General features: G+C 40.7%; 1 protein-coding gene across 1 annotated transcript in view; it reads right to left on the bottom strand.

Moving 5' to 3' along the window:
• LOC118324942 (extracellular sulfatase Sulf-2-like) overlaps positions 1-6839 on the bottom strand; it is a gene marked incomplete at its 3' end in the record, with an annotated part of 45401 nt that overhangs the window by 10784 nt on the left and 27778 nt on the right.

Raw genomic sequence — 6839 nt, 5'->3', positions numbered from 1 at the left:
TGACTGTTTCTCTCCTCAAATCTGTTCACAAACACATTTTACTGTTTATCTGGAATACCAGAATGTGACACACAGTAGAGTACGTGACCTTCGCTGGCTCCAACAAACTGTCATGACGACGACCATAACGCCAAACTGGAGGCTTCAGGACGGTTCTCCACAAACCGATGGGGGAAGATAGCTTCACATTAGCTGCAGTCTTTTGTTTCTCTGATAATAAAACTGCGATCCGATCAGTCGCATTGACACCGAGTGTGTGTGTGTGTGAGCTCACAGCAGGATCTGTCATGCAAATTAGCCAGTAATCAACAGACAGTAAGCTGTGTGTGTGTGTGTGGCTCCAGCTGTGAACAGATTACACACAACCTGCTGAGAGAGAAAGAGATCAGCTCTTTCCTCTCTCTGGATAAGGGTCTGTGTTCGTGGACTCACAGGAGACACAGATGTCTGTACTGATGACACTGCTAAGAGCTGATGGTGAAACATAATGATAAATGATCAATGATCAATCAATCGTCCAGCAACATTCTAATGGAACTGATACAATCATCAATATCATAAGTCACTGACTTTACTCGAGTACTGTACTTAAAGGTACAGTGTGTAGGGTAGTAAAGCTAACAGCTCCAGCTTTAATTTCATTCTCTGGTCGTCAAATACAAACACTTTGGGACCCTGGGAATGAGACTAAACAATAGACAATCTTTCTCGGCTCTGATTGGTTGTTTTCGTTCAGGCCCGGTGGATCCTCGCAGATACCATTTGGAGCCACTAGAAGGAGCCAGAGGAACCTGATTATTTCACAGATTATCTGTCTCATGTTCTCCTGTCAGGATATAGTGATAGATGAAACATACGTTGTGTGTGTTTTTGTATTGTATAAAGTATATTCAATAAACTAACTGTATACTCTCTAATATTTAGTGTAATATCAGAAACATAAATGCGTTTATTTACAGTGATGTAATGTCATTAATGAACACGATAAACAGATGTAGGATCTGAACCAACACTACAACATCTGGACTGAAGCAGCGCGGTCCAGCTGTTGGCTCCGTTCAACCCAACATGTGTTCTGTCCTGCGGTGACCCAGCCAGTAAATCCACTGCAGCATGTTTCTGTTATGTCATACAGTGTCATTATGAAACTGACCTACAAACTGACCTGAGACCGGACTAACTCCACAACATAATCCAGAAACAACCGGAGGATGACTGCTGGCTGATGAAATAAACGTACAGTGTGTCATTTCTGCCACTGGGGGGTCTCTCACATCAAAACTATAATGAAAGAGGAAGTTTGATGATGTGGTGAAGCATGGTTGCCAAACACCCAGTATAAATCTGCATAAAGCCCACGTGGGAAATTGACATGGGCCCATTATATCCCCTATTGAGCCCATTATATCCCGTATAGACCCCTTATATCCTATATAGAGCCCATTATATCCCATATAGACCCCTTATATCCTATATAGAGCCCATTATATCCCATATAGACCCCTTATATCCCATAGGCTCCATATACAAATATTGGCTGGGAATCAGATAGTAATACTGCTTTAATAGTCTTTGGAGTATTTTATAGTATTTTTGAAGTTAAATATGTATCCCGATGCACTGAGCCTGAGTCTGTAGATGAATCTTTGAGGTAAATTTAAGAGGTTTTGGTTCACTGGTTGAAAATAAAAGCAACTGTTTTGAATCCTGATACTTTCTTTCATTTGATATTCATGGAGCCTGAAAATAAAGCTGCTGCTTTTGATTCCAGAGTTTGTTTTATTTGATATTCAGAGATTTCTTCTGAGCAGTGAAATTTTATATCCTTGCCTCGGCCTGAGGAGTCTGAAGTACACCAGTAAACACACAGACAGCAACAGTCCCAAATAATATAGAATATCTCGTATAAAAAAACCCCTAAACTTTCAGATTGAGTAGAAATATAAATGGATGAAGGGATAAAAGATCTTCTTCTGCTTCTCAGTTTAACTTTAAAATGTTCATTAAAGTCAGTTCTGCTAGCTTTTACAGTCACTAGAAGCACATTCATGCTATTTGTAAATGTTTCTTTATGCTAAGCTAGCGGCTGTGTTGTAGCTAAGCTGGCGGCTCAGAGAGGCTAACTCTCCGGTGTGTGTGTGTCTGTGGGGGGGCTGTCAGTGTAGGATCAAGGTAAAGATTGCAGTCCGGTGCTTCTACAGCGTCTAAAGTCCGAACCACTGCAGCAGAATATAAACATACTAAGTAGAGGGTTAACAACAGCTAGCATAACCTCCTGTGAATGATGTGTCTCCATCAGTTTACATTCGGAAACGAAGGTTAACACTTACTTTTGCCAAACTTTGGTAAGAATGTAAATATTAATGTAGACGTTTTCATCACAGTGCAGCCAAATAATTTAGGTTTACAGCTCAGAAAATTTCAACAGTGAGCCAACAGATATGTTGAAGGACAAAATTATATTGATTAATATTATGATAAGCGTAAGGGACATTTTAAACAAACTTAAACTCGATAAGAAAGACAGCAACAAAATATCTTAAATATTAAAACCAGATAAATTAATTTAACCAAAAAAACTTAAGTTTAATTTAAGGTCAAAAACACACTTTTGATCAAGGAGCTTTAGTAATTTTAAGAAAGACTTAATATTGTAATTTTTGTACTGTAAAAAAAACTAAAACCCAGTAAAAAAGTACTTAATCAGAAATGTTTCTGTAACTTACAAAAATAAGTTAATGTCACTTGAAATTATTGTTAAAAGCTGCTTAATCAAGAATCTTTTTCAACTTACTCAAACTGAGTTTGTGTTACTTAAATTTTTCAGTGTCGCCTGTTTCAACTGTGTTGATTAAATGTATGAAAATCCCATCACAGTATGTGGACACTCCCTGTCCACATCTGTTGGTCTGGGTCTTGTTTTTGCAGTTTGGTCGATGTCCCTCAGGTCCAATAAAGGAAAATCTTTGAGACCTTGTTACTGCTGGTGACGAGGAGCTAATTAGTTAGCAGGTGTGACGGTTGTTTGTGAAGTTTCTCGGCTCAGTTTTGTGCTTTTAATGAAGCCGAGATGTGTTGTAGAGACTGAAAGCAGCACATTAACGCATGTCCACATACTTCTGGCCGGGCAGTATATTATCAGACTATATTATGCGTCTGGAAACGTGCAGTCATGCTCTCCTGAACTGCGAACAAGAGCTCCAAACACCCCCGGGGACCATAAATCCTGTCGTCTGTCATCCTGATGTGCCCTCTCTCTCTCCTCAGTCACATCTATCGACTCATTAATATTCATGAGCAGATGGGCGGACCTCGGCACAGATGCAGCTGGCCGCCGAGCGACTCGATATGAAATGTGGTGAATGTCAATAAACAGATACAGCGCTAATGCCGACCTGCTGTTCCATATTCATTAGCGGGTAGACAGCGAGCAGCGAGGGGGTAAACGTCTCCCAGCACGGAGAGGTGAAAGGTCACAGTGCTCAGGTGAAAGGTCAGAGGTCGGCTCATCGCTTCCTGACAAACTAGCCGGTTCGATAAAAAACTGTAGTGGTTTTCCTGGTAATGAGATTACTCTCTAATAGAGCCAGCTGCGGACATTCAGTGTATCATGTATGATCAATACATTTTCCAATATTTTGGAGCTTTGATCAATACACCAGCTGATATTTCCTGATTGTTATCAATAAACATGTCAGCCGGTATTTATTTCCAGTCACATTCTTACATTTTTACACTCAGTCAGCGTCTCTGACTTTCTCTTCACCAATGTGACAGAGAAAAGAAATAATGAGAAACTTTCTCACAATATTGACTTAATATCACAAAGTCATTATGTGGAGATACTGAGTCAATAGTTTGAGAAACTTTCTCCTTATAATGACTAACAGAAGCCTTTTATTCAGTCACATTGGCAGAAATGAGCTTCAATACGTACAGAACTGGCTCGTTCCAACCAGAAACAGGAAGAAAGAACAGGTGAACACAGGTGTTCTAACAGGACAGGAAGTTACTGTAGTTAATGTAGAAGTTGTGTAACAGGACGCATTGCGTGCGAGCGTCTGATGATCTTTTTAGGTCCAGTTAATTCACTTCGCTGTGGGGTTGGGCGCTTTGTGTGCATGATCTGAAAATCAAATCAAGTCAAATCAAATCCTCTCCCATTGAGCAAGTTAAATTTAGAGGTGTGGACTCGAAGTCACAAATCAAAAGGACAGTTAACTTTAACTCCAGTGACTCGTGACTTCACTTCTGTTTCAGTCCTTTGACTTAAAAAGAGTCGATCTCAAAGATTAAAAAGTATGTTATTTAAAAAGTGGGCCACAGATCAGTTGATTTCCCTTCATTTCTATTAATTCCCAGCAAGTAAAACTTAATTTCACCAGATCCACTCTGTTTGAATCCGATCAAGTTTTAAGACCGATGAAGACGGTATTGTTTTAATTGTTCTGTCGTTCTGATGACATTACGTTAGGTGAATAGCACATTATGACTTGTTTAGGACTCGAACCTCAAATTTTAGGACTTGAAACTTGTGACTTGCATAACATTAACTTGTTCCCACACCAAAATGTTAGCATGCTAACATGCTAAGCGAGCTAGTAAATAAGATAAACGTAGGCTAAGGCTAAAACACAGCAGTGCCGATTGACGAACATCTTATGGTTTTATGTAGTTTGATCAATTATAATATAAAAAAGTAAATAGCTGTGTTTTATCCTTTAAGGACACATCCTGGACCTTCTCTCTGTACTGGACACAGATGGTGTATCGGTGCCTGGAGAACTGGGAATACTCTTTCTAATTTGTGCCCCAAATGTTTTTAAAGCGTCCCATCCAGCAAATGATAAACTCCCTGTTATAAAGAGAGAATGTAAGAAGACACAAAAATGGGTCAGTAGTGTTTCCACATTGTCACTTCACTTCTGCTGCTTTACTTCAGGCAGTAAGGATCTTTATGAAATTAACATAAACCACAGAAGACCATAAATAAGCCTCAGCCCACTCATGGACATTGGACAACTATATCGTGAATTTGCCATCCTGTGGTCTAAAACCACATCAGTAAATCAGACAATGATTGACACACAAGGTAACTTCCTGTATACAGTAGGTGGCGCTCTGAGTATGACTGAATATTGACATGATGTGTTCAGGATAAAGAAGTTATGACAACTTCCTGTTTCATGGCAAAACATCGAAATTTGACGCCAAGCCACGGACACGCCCTTCAACGTACAGTCACAAATAACACAACTTTAAATCGTGATTATATTTAGATTATACTGATCAAATGTTAAGTCGATCCGATCAATTCCCCAGGGGGAGTACGTTCAAATAGAACGCAGGCGAATCGCCCCAAAATTACAGCGATATTCAAAATGGCCGACTTCCTGTTGGGTTTGGGGTATTGGTCCAAGAGGGTTTATCGTTCATCTCACCATGATACACGTCTGTACCCATTTTCATACATATCAGTCAAACATGTAATGGGGGCGTGGCCAATACATTTAGCCCCGCCCACACAAGAGACCCATAGAAAGTTTTCTTTACAGCTGAATTTTGTGTCGCGTTTCATGAGTTCTGGAGCGAGTTTAGGCTGCAAAGAAGAAAATAATTCCTTGCATATCAGAGATTGAGTGGTGATAACCTCCGTATACCTGCACACTACAGAAACATCTGACTGAAGAGTTTCTGGACATAAAGTTTCGTGCAGCGTTCTCTGAGATATCAGATCACTGGAGTGGAAGTAGAAACAGGAAACTGTCTTCAGTTTGTTTCTCTGGCCGCAGCACTGAAACCTGATTCAGGACATACAAGATGTACAGTACGCTGGAGTTTTAGGACATAATTCTGGTGTTTCTCTGAATTTCGTTTTTTGTTATTGTGCAAAGTGTGAGTCCGTCTCTGAGTCACTTCCTGTCTGAGGCTCTCAGACCTCAAACAGAGTCTCACTGTAGTTTTTATTCCAACAATCAGGAGGAAATTGTGCATCTGGAGACTATTTCCAGTGATGGATTAATCCACATTTGGTGCATCAGTTGATTATTATTCTTAATAAGTAAAAACTAAATGAGATTAGTTTTTATTCAATGACCAAAACACCACAAATAAAAGAATATAGTGATCCTGTACTGTGTTGTTACAGCAGACCTCACGATGCGCTGCGACTCACAGAAATCAAACTGATCCTCAACAACCTGATCTGCAATGGGAAACCAGTTACATGAAAAGACAGAAAGACTTACTGTAAGAGAGCAAATGTTCCTCTCAACATGAAGACGAGGCAGAAGAAGAGTAAAAACAGAAATCAGAGGGAGAGGCGACAGAAATATCCTAAAACTCTGCAGAACAACCACTTCTCTGTTTCTGTTCCTCTTTCGCTTCCTGGTGCAGAATTTTATTCTGTCTCACAAACTCTCCTTTCCTCTACATTGTCTTTGTCTTCACCTGCTCTTCATGAGTCCCTGCTGCCTTGCTTGTAGGCTCTGCCCTCGAACCGACAGCCTCACTTCAGGTCCAGTTGGCTGTTGCCGCGGGAGCAGACGTGGTAATAATCCCCGTGGCAACAGCTCGATGACCGCACGCTCTTCCTGTTGTAACAACAGCTGAGCTGCTGCTGCTGCTGCTGGTCCTCCTCCTCTCTCTCTCTCTCTCTCTCTCTCTTTCTTTTTCTCTGTCTCCTCCTCTCTCTGTCTCTCTCTCTTCCTCTCTCTCTCTCTCTCTCCCTGCTCCTCTCTCTCTCTCTCCTCTCTCTCTCTGGCTCTCTCTATCGCCCTCTCTCCGTCACCTTTTTCCTTCCTCTCACTCTCTATCTCTCTCTCTCTCTTTTCCTTTCT

Source organism: Morone saxatilis, unplaced genomic scaffold (genome assembly GCF_004916995.1).
Source record: "Morone saxatilis isolate NCDOM2014 unplaced genomic scaffold, NCSU_SB_2.0 Contig15, whole genome shotgun sequence".
Taxonomy (NCBI): domain Eukaryota; kingdom Metazoa; phylum Chordata; class Actinopteri; family Moronidae; genus Morone; species Morone saxatilis.
Note: the sequence above shows the minus strand (reverse complement) of the source record. Positions and strands in the feature narration are given on the sequence as shown.